A 16,054-nucleotide genomic window follows, 5' to 3' on the forward strand; every position below is an offset into this window, starting at 1 on the left:
CCATTACAGTGTGGATTTTAGATCCACAGACTCAGGGTTACGTGGCAGGGTATCACAGAATGGCTCATTTCCCCTGTGCCATGGCCTCAGAGGCAGACCTGTGTCTGCAGATTTGGTCTGTGTGTGAAGCCAGAGATATTCTCCAGTCTTCATAATCAATTTTCTAGAGCCAAGTCCCCAAAGCTGGATTTTTAAGGATACTTGAATACTGTCAGATTTTTAAGGATACTTGAAACCTGAACTTCAGTTTCATCCTAAATCTTGTGAGCAGTGTTTGCACTTCTGATAGATCAGATCTGTGTTATACCATCAGGAACCATTCAATAACGTTAATTGTCCTGTGCAAACACCTTCTCTCTGCAGAACACAACCATCCTGAGTCTGACACTCCTCTGGAAGAGCGGTGGGTCAGAGCACTTTTGTTGGGCTCTGGGGATTTCTGGCTGTGTGGCAGTGCTGGCTGAGCCTCGTGGGTGGGCTCAGACATGTGGGGACCTTCCCTCAACATCAGGGGAACTGTGCTTCTGGAAATCCCAAACTAGCAGGGTCATTCCTCAAGTCCTTTCAGATGAGATTGCCAAGCAGGGAAATCAAGGGCAGAAAAAGGAATGTGCAACAGCATTTCTTAGGCTGTGTGTTTTTCCTCCCCAGCAGTTCTTGACAAGTTCTGCAAAATGACTTCATAAAACCTTTCCCTCAGGTGAGAGTGTTCTTGCACCCTGCAGAAGCAGAAATCTCTGCAAGAGCTCAGCAGGCATTTCACACCTGATTGAGTACTAACAGAAGCATTTAAAGAATATGAAAAAACCCACCATTCTGTAGGATTTCATCCCATGTCCAGCAAAGATACCATCAGGGATCTCACCGCTGAACAATCCTTATGATTGCACAGTTAGATCTCCGTGATTCCTCGGGGAGATAACAAGAGATAATAGCACACATCCCATGAAGCAACTGCGGTAGCGTTATCAAACCTTGTCTCACCACCTTCCTGATGCTGGGTCACAAATCCTTCTGTTGGATGCCTGTAAAACTGGCATGTTGGAACCTGCGAGCTCTACGATGACAGTAGTGTCAGTATTACTCCTATTAACACCACGACTGCTACTAATATGTTAATGAGTCATTTCGTTAATAGATTAAGAGTGAATGATGTGCCGAGGTAATGTGTGTGTGTTACACCTTGATTTCAAGCGAAGGTCATTTGCAAATGTCACGCATGCCTTGCTGTGGGGATGTGTTTCCCTGCTTAGGAACTCCGGAGCTACAGAAACTTTTGGCATTGCTCCTGTTTTCCTAGAAGTTTTCCACGGAGTTGCTGTTTGCTGAATGGTGCTGCTCATTTTGCTCTTGTTTTCCTTAATGAAATAAGAAAGAACCCGATTCTATATTTTGTGAGGCCCAGATTTTCCCACTGGTTTTGAAGGGAACTAGGAAGACAAGAAAAAATACAGGGCCAGTCCTCAAATGTGCTCTTTGAGGTAGTAGGGAAGGGACAGCAAGGCATTCCTCTTTCTGACTCCTGCAATCTCAGAGAAAATTCCCAGAGAAGCTCCTTTGGCACAGTAATATCCGCAGTCTACCTCGCATGGTCCAGACAATGCTTGTGCAGCACGTGGACAGTGCTATTCCATCAGGACCATATTTGATTGATATTTGCAGGTTTGAAATTTGATGCTGTGATTTGATTTTTGGTGGAACTGTGTTCCCTTCCAGGGGAAATTCTTGTGTAAGAAAGAAAGGAGGGGGGTGGGGGAAGAAAAAAAGAAAAGAGCGAGAATGATAGAGGTTGTGATAGTATTACGTTACCGATTGGATAAACTGACAAAACAGCCCACTGTGACTTGGGGAGCTTGATTTTGTACATTTTGGCAACTTCTTAAAGCAGAAAATGAGAGCAGCACTGTCAACAGGGCTTTTGATATTTCTGGGTGTTTATACTAGAGATGAAAGTGCATTCTGAATGAGGGGGAAGGCAGCAGGCCAGATCCTGACTCTGGCGACAAGAGGTGATAAACTCTGCAGATCTGCCCCCCGTAACAGCGGGTAGGAAATGGTTCTCCTGTTGCACAAGATGTTGGGAGATTGCGAGTTTTTTCCATTCCATTTCCATCCAGGAACGGGATCTGTGAAGGGTTTGTTTTTCCTGATCACTGCAATAAACTGCTGGACAGCCAAGTCACTCGCTTGGCGCTCGGGAGATCCAGCGTCACGTTCCTGCTCCTTCTGGTTCTCTGTTCTGCAGAACTGGGCTCGCTGTTACCAGCAAATACTTTATGACTTACAGCCAGTATGAAGTGACTCCCACAGGAAAGCAACATCCAAGAATGGCCTCTTGCCTAGGGGTTAAGATGTCCCTCTTGGATTTAGGAGATCCAAGATCTGTGTGCATCTTCTGACTGCTGAAACCGTTGGCTGCTCTGGCCAGGTTTGTTTATGTGTGTTTTGACCAGAAGATTTCTCCTGGGCCAGAGAAACCTTTTACCAGTGGAAGTTTTGCTGAAGCTGATGTTGAAAAAGCAGAAAAAAACATGTTGAGGGGCGACAATGACCTATCAGACCTATCAGAACCAATTCTCTGAGCAAATAAGGGTTCAGACATATGTTTGCCAGCGACTCAGGGCGATCTCTGTGCCGCTGTGTCCTTTAGCTAAGATTTAATGGAAAGAGCTATAAATTGTGGTTCTGATTAGCCAGCAAGAAAGGTATCTGTCAGGCGAGTTCTGCCACCCTTACTCATGTGCAGTGTTTCATTTCCCAGGTTGTCTCAACCATTTTGCTGGACCGTCCCTGCGAGGCTCTGCCCGGTTCCTCTCCGCCTCCAGCACTGCTATTAAGGGAAGGAGGGACTTGAGAATTCCCGCAGTCTTTGGTAAGCTACAACTTCCTTCCTTGCTCACAGCTAATGAGAAAGGCTTCACCTCTTCTCCAAACCTTCTGGCCTGTTTGTTTATAGAGGCCAGTATCCAGACAGGATGGGTAATGCTTCAAACCAGACTTGGACCCGGGATTTAGGCTGGTCCAGCTCAGCTGCACAGTAGAGTTTTTGTTGGGTGGATGCATCTTAGTGTCCTGCTTGGGCCATAATATCTCACCTCTGGTCTGCCCTGCAGGGTAAGATGATTCTCAACAGGAGTGAGGCTGGTGGAACCAGTCTTATAAAAATATCTGAGCAGGGGAAGAAAATAACTGCTGTTTTCCAAGAAGATGCATTTTTCTATTTTAATTTTTTAAGGCTGTGATAAAATTAATGTTGCCTGTGATGTAAAGCTGAAGGGTTGACCAGAACTTCCTTTGTGGTCAAGCTCTTTTTTTATTGATTGATTTTGAGTCCTCTAAATTTGTCGGGCTCACAAGTGCAGTGGTGGCTTCAGTTATAAGAGAATGTTTGTGTCTTTAAGGAAAAATACAGTGACCCCTTCTCCCCCTTGCCCTTCTCAACCTTGCAAAGAAACCAACACTTGACCAGAATATTTTTTCTCCTTCAGTGGAAAATGTTGATTAAATATTCAGAAAAAAATAGCAATTAAAGCCCCCAGCCTCGTAAATCCCAAGAATCTTTAGTGGAAAACTGCTGAATATGGAATAGTTGCATAATTTTGCCTGAGAATGCACATTGGCACTTTTTTTGGTAGAAGCTCAGAACTCTAAGAGAAATGTCTTGAAAAAAATCACTTTTCTGTTGATAAAAAGAGAACTTTTTTCAAGCGTTTCTATGCAAGTTGTTCTGCTGTTGAGCTGGTTGAGCAAAGCCATGGCCACTGAGAGACACATGAAGGACTTTCCATACTCATTTTTAATTCCTGAGCTAGAAATTGTTTCAGTTTAGCTTTTTGGTCATTCTCCACACCAGATCAGACATCAGGGTTTGGGCTGGGATCATCTGAGTGGTCAAGTCCAGTCTTGTCACACTGCACTGCTGCTGCTCTCAACCCCTCCGGGTCTGGCAGCAAGAGCTCTCTGCATTTTTGGGGCACATCTTTGCTTAGCTGGTTTTACTGGGGTTAGAATTCCTGCTCTTATTAATCCCCACTGGCACACTCTGCTTTCCTGCTGACTCGGGTTTGTTCTGCAGGCAGTGTGCCAGTGCTGTGTGTGGAGGTACAAACCATGGACTGGCCAGCTGGGATGGCCAGGCCAGCTTATGGGAAGTCAGTGACAAGAACAGCAGAGCTCAGCTGAACTCTGTGTAGTGAGGTCACAAAGGACTCAGTCCTGGAATAATTCCAGAACTGCTCACCTTCCTTCAAAATCCATGCCTGCTTGGGCAGCTGGCTTTTGAATGTAGAAATGTGTGGAATCTGGGTACCTGAAGGGAATTCGGGGAAGAGAAAAACAATCACTATGAACATGGAAGAGCTTCACAAATCCCTGTAAACCCTGCACTGTTTCTCTCGTTCCCTGGGCAGGCTGGCTGCTTCTCTAGTGCATTCAGGGGTCCTGGGGGTCTTCTCTCCCATCTGACTGGGTCTTGCTTCTGGGTGACTGAGAGAAGCGATGGATCCTGGCAATCTGCAAGACTAGGAAGAGAAAAGGTGGAGCCATGTTTTGATATCAGCTGAGATTATTGACACCGTTTAGGATGTGGACTTCTCTGTTTTGTTTTCCCTGAAGGAAGAGAGATACAGAGAAATTACAGGAGCTCCTGTGTGTGATTGCACTGTCAGTCAGCAGCAGAATCAGCCATGTAGGTTGCCTGTGGGGGTGTTTCTTCACGTTGGCTCAGTGTGGCTGTTGTTGAAGTCAGTTTTTCCAGTGATCTCTGTTATGGGAGCTGAGGTTGACCATTCCTCATCCACATCCCAGTTGGCGAGGGGCCCTTACGACGGCCAGGAGTACAGCTCCAGAGTAAACCAGATGCTCACAAGGTACACAAGGTAGTTTCCAGTGGCACTATGGAAAACAGAAGGGAATGAGATTTCTTTCCACAGACCTTTGTTTCAAAGGGTATTTTGGGGTGTCAGTTCACCTTTCCTTGGGTCTCTTACCAGCAGGTGGGAACCTTTTCAAGTTGTCCTTTTTCTGAGAAGGGCTGAATCGTCCGCCCTAAAGCATCCCTTAATGCAATTAAAACCAGCAGTACTGCTTCTCCAACACTGGGGCCTCCGATACTGGGAGGGGAAGCGGTGGCTCTTCTTTGAAGTCCCACCTACGTGAACATCAGTGGCAGGACTTCAAAGGGAAGCTGCTATTTCCTGTTGGAGCTCAGCCCTGGTGCTCAGCACTGCTAACAAAGCAGTCGGACTGGTTGCAAAGGCACTGATCCAGCAGAGAACTTAAGCACATGCTTAAGTCCCTCAGGACTCAACCACATGGTCTGCTGGGTTGGGACTCACCTCCACTGGAGACTGGACTGATGGACAGGGTTGTGTCTCCCAGGTTGGATTTTGGAGGGGAAGAGCCAGGTTAAAGAGCCTTTCACAAACGGCTTGATGGGTTCTGCAAAGCTGGGCTCACCATTCATGACCTTGGGGCGCCTGTGCAGCAGCGGGAGGTGGGAATACCGCAGGCCATGCTATGGAATTTAGCAAACAACTGGAGATGGACTACAGGCCACAGTAGCTATGCTTGTAAATCAGGGATTCAGAGCCAGCCTAAATCAGCACTGTTGAGTTCACCTCAGAGGAGCTGGCCCAATAAATAGAGTTGTAGAGGTGGGAGTCTATTTGCAAACAGGTGAGAAATGCTACAGGCACAATCATTCAGCCCCACCTTTTGCTGAGTAATGTTTTCCTTCAGTGTTAGTTCCTCTGCTGTCTCAAGAGCTACTTGCAGACTAACGGGTGGCACAGCGGGGATATAATTTTCTGACAAGCATTATTTAGGTAATTCCTGCAATTTGCACCAACTTATTTTCTCCATGTTTGCCCTCAGGCTACAGACAGACCTTGTGGTCGTGATCTGCAGCTGATGCACAGGTACCACACTGCTCTAGCCCTGTTCTCAGCATCATCTCATCCCCTCTTCAGCAGCGTAAGAGCTTCTCCCTCATCACAACCTACACGGAGCCTCATGGTTGCCTCATGTGTAGCAATTAAAAGATGTCTGGGAGATGTTCCGTGCTTGCAACTGGAAAGCCTGCTCTTCTTTGTAGAACAGATGTAGTGGACTGAACACAGCAGGGTGTGGGAATAAACAGGTCACGAAACCTGAGAAACCCCAGTAGTTTCCAGGTCCTGCTCCCTGAAGTTCTCCTGTTCCTCGGGTAGCACAGCCTGTCAAACCCGATCACAAACTGCAGCCTTCCTCCACCTCGCTCTTCTCCCTATAGGGGAACTCACTGCCTGGTTGCTAATCCCCCATCCCAAGTGAGTGAATTGAGAGCAGTGCATTTCCCAGAGATCATCATCCAAGACAAACTAGAAACATCTTCATTTGGATTAAGAAAATACCAATGAAACCATGAGGACACTTTTTTGTCACCATCAGACACCTGCCCATTCATCTGTGTTCCCAGACAACACTCCTGACATATCTCTCCCACATGGACATACCCTGTGCAGTGAGTGCTGACTGAAGCACTAACCCAGAGCTGTGCTGACCTGTGTGCAAGAAAACTACCACGGGTGTCTCAGGTGGCCTCAAGAGGTTCACTTGCTCTCTCCTTCCTTTGGTGTCCCACCTGTAAATTAGGCTAATAACTGCTCACCCATGTGGCTGCTGGCCAGCAAGTCCTTCAGGTGAGGGGTTTATCTCGCTGCATGTTGTACAGGTACTAGGTTTGCTCTGGAGCGAACCTGCAAAATGTAGAAATAACATTAATAACCAATTGAGACAAGATGGATTTTTTGAAGGGGTTTCTTCCAAAGGCTCTTTGGATTCAAAGAAGGTGCATTTTGTTGATCTTCTTCATTTGTGTGGTTTCTACCCACGGGTTGGTACTAAAAGGGTTTTATCCGATTCAGGGTGTACATGCAAATATTTCTATTTGAATAATACTGGAGAATAAATTTAGAAATGTTTGAAGAGAGTATGAATACCTCAATCTGCTAGGTGGAAAAATTACTACTTCTTGTGGGTAACCCAACCTGTTTAAGTTGCTAAAAACATACCTGACTTTAAAAAAAAAAAAAAAAAGAGAGAAGAAGGAATAGCTGAAAAGAGAGCTTTTAAAAAAAACAACTCTCTTCAGATTTTGACTTCAATATTTCAGTATGCAACAGTATTTTCATAACTGCAGCTTTTTTGGGCAGAGGTGGGAGAAATTAGAATATATTAAAGAACTCTGGAAACCACTTTCTATTTGTAAAACATGTTGTGTGTGTATCATAACACCTACAGGACTTGTAGCTCTGCCAGGCTGTGCATCCACTGCCAGAATTCTCCTCGCTAAATGACATTATACTACTTTGTGGGTATTGAAAACAAATATTTTGAGGGGAGGGACCATTCTCATCCATAAAACCTTCGTGGTGCTTGCAATATCCAGTCATAGAGTTTTATTTGAAGGCTGCTGCGTTTTTCAGCTGCTTGCCATAAGCCAAAGGATAGGTTTGAGGAATGCTTGCGTGCTCTCCAGCTGTTCTTTGGTGTGTATTTTTTGCAATCTAGCAGCCCCTAGGGGCTCTGGAGGAGATGAGGGCCTCGGGATGCTGGGCACCGTATGGACGTGGAGCAGAGGACAGCACTGGAAATGAAAAGTGGGGTGGTTGTGCTCAGAAGTGCAGCCCCAGAGGGGGTTTTCTCGCACGAGGTGGTGTGAGGCTGCCTGGCTGGGTGGATGGAGCAAGGCAGGCAGCACTGGCATGAGGTGTGTCAGGTGAGGCCATGGGGCACTGCAGCTGCTGGCACAGTGTGTGTGGCACTGGGAACTGGGGAGGTGGGAGAGCTGCACTGCTGCCTGGCAGGCTCTGCTGGAGATGTTGCCCAAAGGCTGCAGTGTCTGGGAGATGCTGGGATCTGCTGATAGCTGTGACCAGCTGAGGTTCCCAGTTAGCCCAGTTAACCACACACCTGTGGGCTTTGAGGGTGGCACAGAGGTGAGATGAACCCTGACACATCCCACTGTCTACCAGAGGAGCAAGGCAGAAGGAAACCGAGTTGGAGGCTGCTGAGGTCTCCGTTCAGCTGCAGGAACAGCTCCCACTGGGCTCCAGAAGCAAAGCTGCCTTAGGACTGCTCTGCCTTACACCAGGGTTATGCCCCAGCCACAGCCTGGAGCATTCCTGTGCCAGAGCCCAAGAGGAGCACGGAGTGTTGCCCAATGCCCTTCCGTGCCCTGGTGTCATCAGCACGTTGCATTTGCCAAGCACAAAAGTGTAGACATTTGCTGACATTTTATATTATGTTTCAGTGGCACTCCTGGTTTTGTTTGGCATGAAAGCCGTGACTAAAATGCGAGCTAATTAGTAGTTAGTTATTAATATCTTCTTGCTTTTTAATCATAATAGACAGCTGCGATCAGTTTTCACAGGTATAAAGAACCAGTGTCCTGCTAAAAACTGTAACGTGCTTTAATCCACAGCTGAGCAGTTTTCTGTGACTGGATAGACCTGTTGGTTTTTAGAATTTGTTATTAGAGATGGATGATTAAAATAGAAAGGAAATGGAAAGATGTTTTGGAGCCAGTTAGGAAAAAATCTTCAGGAATGGACTTTTTTTTTTTTTCTTTTTTCCCCCCTCTCCTTCTAGAAATGATATTATCTGGGATGGATGGTGTTGCTCCAGAGGCTTCAGGGCACATTAAAGGGTAATAAGAAGGGCATGGGGTGAGAAAAAGGTTCCTGCTGGGTTAAAGAGAGACACTTGATAGCTCATCTGGGAGCAGAGAGTCAGGTTTAATAATGTCCTTGCTAAACGCAGTTAATAATTGAGGTCAGGCCCTGGGTGAGGGCAATGAGGGGATAGTGTCCCATGTGTGGAGTGACGGGGTAAGGACAAGCTGTTCAGAGCACACAGCAGAGCTGGGCTGGGCCCCTTGGGGCCCTGATGGCAGCAGGTAGTTCACCAAGCACTGCTTTGTGTGTGTGTGTGTCTTTTTTCACAAATGCCTGATAATTGCATTGCTTGCAGGACAGGGGGGCAGCAGGGCAGCAGGTGTGCTGGTTAGCACAGCCAAAATGCCAGCTGATCAGCTGGGGGAGAGCTGGGGGAGACAACAGGCTTACCTTGCTCCATCTTGCTGATGTGGTAACATATAGCTGGAATTAGGAACCACAGGGCTATAAATGTTTCCGTCAGAAGGATCGAGTTTAGGTGTCTGAGGGTCATTCTGAATGCTGGGCATCGGAGTCCCTTCCAAAACCCAGTGCAGCCATCCTCAGAGTGCTCTGCTGAAGGCAGGGTTACCTTTTCCTTGTTGTACAGGTGAGAAATCAAAGTATCAAATACCCAGAGCCTTGGCTGCAGTTGTACAGGGAGTCAGAGTCAGATTCTCACTCTGAGCGCTGTTGCTGGACCCTTCCCTGAGGGCACTTGTGCTCACAGGGTTTGTGTTGCTTCTGACTCCAGCATATTCTCACAGCAACACTGGGAGAAGAGTTTGGACCTTCCACAAGAGGTAAAATAAGCGATGATCCCACTCAAGACACCATTTTTTGGATTGCAAACGAAACTGAATTATTGAGAATGGAGTAAATTTTACTTTCTCATTACATCTAGTTGACATCAGTCTAAGAACCTCAAAGCACCTGGGTATCAAGGAGATGGTGAGGAAAAGTCTTTATCTGAAAAACATCAACTTATTTAATGTTCTGCTCTCTTTCCATGGCCTCTACTTCTTGTCCTGGATCCTGCCATAGGGTGTGGGTGGAAAATGCCTACAGATTTTTGACGGCGCCATGGGCTGCGTGCTGCAAGCCTGGTGCTTTCTCTGCAACAGGATTTGAGCTGCAGCTTTTTGGGATGAGGCACGTGTCATTCCTGGCACAGCAACCCATCACAGCTTCTTCCACCTCATGGCAAAGTTGGAGGGAGGATGGGAAAAAAACCGCTCTCTGATTACAACTCATCTATGTGCTTTGGCAGAGAGACACAGGGTAATTGTGGGCCAGAATTTTGCCATTAAGTGGTAAATCCTTGCAAACTGTAGTTCTGCAGACTTCAGGCAAGGGAAAAGCCTGTTCCCTGGGTTTGCTGTGGAGGGATCAGCTCCAGACACTTGCCCAGTTTCTGTTGCAGCCTGACCCCCCCCTTGCACTTGATCAGCCAGCATTTTATTGCCCTTCCCATTACATAGGAGGGGAAAACTACCTCTGCCTACTTAAAAGGGCTGGGAAAAGCCCTCTTCCTAGTCAATACATTGCCCAGCACAGCATCCAGGCGTTGCCTAGCACAGGCACAGGGGCCTGTGACCTGCAGGGACTGCTGTGCCAGCAATTAATAATAAATCACAAATATCATACAAGTTCTCTGACAGACCCTTCCTTCCTTCCACAGGCTTGTACTCCAGGCATGGGGTAAGAAAAACAAAAAAAGGAAAGGAACAGCTTACTAAATGGCCAGATTGCATTAGTTTGGCAGTCTTTTCTTGAAAAAGGCCTGGTAGCACATGAAAAATTAATCAGTATGTGAAGGACTGGAACATAAGCACAAGATCTAGTAGACTGATGAAGGACTGAAAATATTGCATGAATAAGTCATTCATAGCTTATCATCCCAGGAATCATTTCCTCACTGATAACAACTTTTTAGAAAGCATTAAACTGAACATGGCACAGACTTAAAATTTCAGATAAATCCGGGTGACATTGTGGCTGTGTGTGAGGTTGAGTGGCAGAAGGGGGATGGCAGGAAACCAGCCTTTTCTGTGGGCTCTTTGTGCAGGGACACGTGCTGGGCAAGTCCCTGGGGGCAGCAGGGCCCAAAGGGGCATCTCTTAAGGGATGCAGCTTTGTACAGTTCCTCTCACACCTAAATGCTGCCCTCGTCCTGTGTCAGCAAAATACTTGACATAGCTCGTGCTGGCTGGACCTTCCCTGTCCCTGCTTCTATTCCATGGGTCCAATTCCAAAAAATAGTATGTGGTCTGCAGAAAAATATTATACTGTGAGGCATAAGTTAGTCTTAATTGCTGCGTTTCCTCACTTTTTAGGTTTGGCTTTGTCACTGCCGTAATGTTCTTTTAATGTTGTTATTGCTTCTTACATACATTAAGTGTTTTGCAAATGATGGGTGGCCGAGTCTCTCTCATGTTTGGTTGCAACAGCTCAGTTACATGTGGTGCTAAAACGTTGGCCAAAGGAGGTGATCAGGAGTCTGTGTGTGCAGCTAAGATGGATTTGGGGCTTCTGATCCTCTGGTGTCTGTCCTCAGAAGTTTTACTGGCCCAGACTATGCTGCTGTAGCCCTGCCATGACTTCGGCATTACTCCACTGTTCCCAGGGGAGAATCCATCCCTGCCAGTGGCGGCGGGTGCTCCCAAAATCACAGAGTGCCAATTGTCCTGGCTGTGCGATTCATTTGCCACATGTTTAAAAATGAATGTAGCTATGTGAATAAGAGGAAAAGCTCAGGCAGAGGAATAATTTATAATTCCCAATAATATTGCTTCTAGCTACTGCTCTATAGTGCCAGTTCCTGCCCAATGTGGTTTGAGCAGCTAACAGCTATAAAAGTTTGTTGACCTGAGAGGCTTAGTATCAACCATAGGTACAGTCAAAGTCAATATGGAGGCTGAAAATCCAGTGCTAATAGAAAAATAGAAGTCAATATTTAGGATGTGAGTCAGGAACTTAAAATAGGAAAGTGAAACAGATGAGGGCTGTAGCTCCAAGAGTGCTGGAGGTGAAATGTTTAGATCCAAGGACCACTGCTGATTACTATCTTCCCCTCTAACAAGGTTGCTCATTCTGCTTCAGAGATTCATTTCCAGTGGCCAGGCCACCTCCCTGACCTATATTCCTCAGGCTGCCATTACGTCAGAGCTGCCTATTTGGGGCTATGAGTGAAATCCTCTGTCTTCTGGGTGAAATCCACAGGTAATTATATGTGGGGCAAATATGGGCTGGGGCACGGAGAGGCCAGGAGAAGAGTTTGGCTTCGCTCTGTTTGTGCTGGAAAATCCCCTTTCTAAGGCTGCACTGTTGAGTCTTGGAGGGGAGGGGGCACAGGGGAACTCCCCCCCTGCGAGGCGGGAGCTGCCGGGAACAGGGATTTCACAGTGTGGCTCTTCCAGCCGAGCATCAGGCGGAAAAGTAACCAGCCCTAAGTGGGGGTTTTCACGCTGCAGAGGGGCACGAGGCACTGAGAGCTCCTACCCACAAATGAAAGTGATGTGGCCTTATTTCCACGCTGAGGGCCGGGGAGCAGTGCCCGAGCACGCTGGTGATGAATTTATTTGCCCTTCCGTGAGGAGGTATGTTAATTTATACATCCTTTCCACAGTTTGGTTGCAGTGGACCAGATCTCCTACAGATGTGAATCTGTCCAGCCCCATTAAAGTCAGTAGAGCTTCTTTATTCCAGCACCCACACCTCCTGGTATTTAAAGAAATTGCCACCTGCCAGGTTCTCCCATTGCTCTTCCTTTTCATGGAGAGACTTAGTAGCTGAGAAGGTGTTTGGGATTCACAGTGACATTACTTTGCTACTGTAAGAGGAGCCCATCACACCCTCCTCTGACACATGCGATGACATTCCTTTGTTTTGGCTTTGATGTCATAACATTGTTTTCCCAGACTTGCCCTGATCTTGTTGTGACAAGGTCAAATCCCATTCAATTCAAGAGGAAAGTATTAATACGAGGGTGAAAAACCCTGGTATTAATTAAGCTCCGAGCAGTAACTTCAGGCTGATGCTGCTTCTCTGTTTCTTGCACATAACAGCCAACACAACTGGTTCATGCTGCAATCCCAGCTTTGGCTGGAAAAAAAGGTATGTACCCTAATGAATGACTGCTGGACAGCAAGGAACCAGATTCCAGTTCTGAGCTGTGCTCCAAAGCAACACCAGCAGCAGCAGGGAGATAAGCCTGACAAACCATGTCACAGCACCGCAGGCTTGACTCTGGCAAAATCTGCCATTGCAACTATTTTTTTGTGAAAAGTAACGTTTGAGCTTTTAATTTTTAATTCCAAATGCCCCAAACCTCAAATATTTAAGCTGAAACAGTTTGATTGTAATAGAGTTCCTGTTGTGAACCACACCAGTTTTTAATTTAATGTAATTGCAGATTGTCTATAATTTGTGAGCATTATTGTAATATCAATAATGTTTGTTACTTTTTCTGACCAAGCGCTCAGGCAATATGGCACGTCAGCACATCCTCAAATATATACATTGGGTTCTGCAATGCCTGGTAGCTCTTTAACTTAGTATTTCAGGAGTAGAAACTGAGGCACAGTGCAAGGAATGATTTGCCCACGGTTCCTAATGCAGCCTGTTGTAGGCTCAGTACCTAACTGGGATGTTTCCCTGAAATAGAAGTCCAGCCACCTGGGGATTCCCTTTGCTGCAGCCTTACTGTTGCTAAGGAAGAAACAAACTGATTTCTGGTCATCTCACCTGGGGGACCAGTGTTAAAATGGATAGGGCACCTTTCAGCCAAGGTTTTTCAGCTGGAGAGTTCTCACAGATAAGGTATCCATACAGATACATATCTATATGTAAAGGTTTATGTAGAGGGTTCTCTTAAGGCTGGCAGAAATTCAGGGTTTCTGATTCTCCAGAAATCTAAAGAAACTATTTTTCCTTTCCTTTTTTTTTAACTTCAGGTAAAGCAGCAGCTCTTGGATGTGGCAGCTGCTCGGTTTGCCTTCTGCAGCAATTTCACTGAGCTGTGCTTTGAAGCCTTTCTGCCTCTGAGGGAGAAGTTCCTGTACTCCTGATCCCCCCACTGCCTTTTGGCTCCTGGTTCCATCCCTGCACAGCAGTGGGACAGCCTTTCACTGGTGTTGCCACTGGTGTTTTTGTGGCTGCACCCTGGGCTGGGTGATGGGCTCTCCCTGCTGATCCCAGCGTTCCTTGGACCTACAGGGAGCTTCCACTGCTTCTCTGCTGGGGGGGGCACAGGGCAGAGGGTGCCCATTTCAGGGTCACACACACCATCTGCTGCTTCCAGGTATTCCAGCAACACAGCCAGGGCTCTTTCCAAATCCTTGCTTTGCCTTTGATGGGGCAAAAGTGAATCAGATGCAGGATATTTCAGATTAAACTTTGTTGAGGTTCCTTGACCCATTGTGTCTGACGGAACTTGGTTTCCACAGAGAGCCTTTCAACAGGGAGCAGTTTGCATCACCAAACCTCTGGGGTAGTCCTAGGATTTTGGAACAGACAAGCCACGAGTTATAAACAAAACCACAAACAAGGTTTTGTTTGCAGACCATTGTACAAAGCACTGGGTGTGTGTGTCAAAGGCTCCAAAGATTTTGTTTTAAATATAGTTGGGTTTTGGAAAACATTCTTGTTACAACATATAGATTTCCTATCATCTGGACACAAGTTCAGCAGTGCAGATTTCAGAGGGACGGAATGTCCTAAATTGACCTAAAATTGTTCTACTCTGCATAAACATGTCATGATTTTTAAAGAACTTAGGCTCTTTCATGGACAGAAACTTGGAATGTCTCCCCTCAGACAGTACAAAGATTTCCATTGTGAGCTCTGATGAGTCAGGAAATATTGGATCTTAAACTTATCACTCTTACAAGACTGAATGTTGCATGTTCTGTTGCTCAGAAGGTTGTAATTTTGAGGAGGTGTTACCCATTCAGGAACAAAACTTGAATCACTGTCATCTACGTCTGAAGAGCTGTCTCCAAGGAGGTCCCAAGGAGGAATATTGACATCTGTTTCTTTACTCTATTTTCCAAAAAGAGGATGAAAAATATCTTGACAAGTGGGCATGAAGAACTTTGCAGGGCTGGTCAAAAAATGAGTTGCGAGACAAAACAACAACCCCTTTATTGAACCCATGACGGTTCAGAGCAGAAGAAACATTATTCCCTGACATCCCAATGCAAAAAGCCTGACCATGAATAAAGAGAGGAAAAAAAGTTAGAAAGCAAAATAAAATATGTCTTTCTGAGGAGCTGTTTGACACGCAAAACAATAGTATAAGTGGGAGGACAAGAGCCCTCCCAGCCTTACAAATCCCCTGGGAGAAGCTGGAGCAAACAAACCCCAGGCTCCCAAGCTAACTTGCTGCAGGTACATTTGACCTCCTTGCCCAAGCTGTATTTCATTAGTACATCTCAAGGAGGATGGGCTGTTAAATGATTCAAGCTGGATAAGATTTGCTGCAATGGAAAATTTGTGTGCCTCTGTGCCTCTCTAGTTGAAACACCCTTTGCGAAAATAGGTTAGCAAACCATCATTGCAAACTGGGCTGCTCACCTAAGAGGAGAAAATGCAGGGGGACTTGAAACTGCATTTTAATTTGTCACACTTCTGAATAATTTATTGCACATCTCACCATATATTGAAATTAAAACCTGAAGTATGACATACAGTAAATAATTCAGACTGGCTCTTTCATCGAGTGTGAGCTGGGTTATTGATACTTCATTTTAGTTAGATAGACATCCATGTCAGCTGCTCTTGAGCATCTATCCATGGGCTAATTCTGCTTGTGTTGGTACCAGTGAAAAATTTAGGGCTACAAAGGTGATCAGAGGGTTTGGGGCTTCTCTCCAGGCTGAGACAGTTGGGATTGTTCAGCCTATTGCAGCTTTTCAACACTTAAAGGAAGATGGGGACAGACTTTTTAGCAGGGCCCATTATGATAAGGAAAGGGGTAACAGTTTTAAACTGAAAGAGGGTAGGTTTAGATTAGAAATAAGGAAGAAATTCTTTTTATGGGGTGTGAAACATTGGCATAGGTTACCCAGAGAGGTGGTGGGTGCCCCATCCCTGCACACATACAAGATCATGTTAGACAGGGCTCCGAGCAACCTGATCCGGTTGAAAATGTCCCTGCTCATTGTGGGGGGATTGTACCAGATGGTCCTTAAGGGTCCCTTCCAACCCAAATTATTCTGTGATTCTGTGAAATCCTCCTTTAGGCATGAACTCCCTGTGCTTAGCTCTCCTTCAGTTCTCCTAATAAAACTGACTGCAAGGAAAGCTTCCTGAAGCCTGAGAGGCAGGGGAAATGAGCTCATCCGAGGGTGTAGCCT

At 46.1% G+C, this 16,054-nt stretch overlaps 1 protein-coding gene across 8 annotated transcripts in view; it reads left to right on the plus strand.

The window, feature by feature from the left end:
- Positions 1-16,054, plus strand: part of BMP2 (bone morphogenetic protein 2) — a 221,942-nt gene that overhangs the window by 183,989 nt on the left and 21,899 nt on the right. For all 8 annotated transcript variants that reach the window (XR_004355839.1, XM_032681640.1, XM_032681643.1 and 5 more), the window contains one exon: positions 2,762-2,872. The gene's annotated coding sequence lies outside the window, so the exon portion shown is untranslated. The remainder of the gene's footprint in view (positions 1-2,761; positions 2,873-16,054) is intronic.

This window comes from Chiroxiphia lanceolata, chromosome 3 (genome assembly GCF_009829145.1).
Source record: "Chiroxiphia lanceolata isolate bChiLan1 chromosome 3, bChiLan1.pri, whole genome shotgun sequence".
In the NCBI taxonomy this organism is placed as follows: domain Eukaryota; kingdom Metazoa; phylum Chordata; class Aves; order Passeriformes; family Pipridae; genus Chiroxiphia; species Chiroxiphia lanceolata.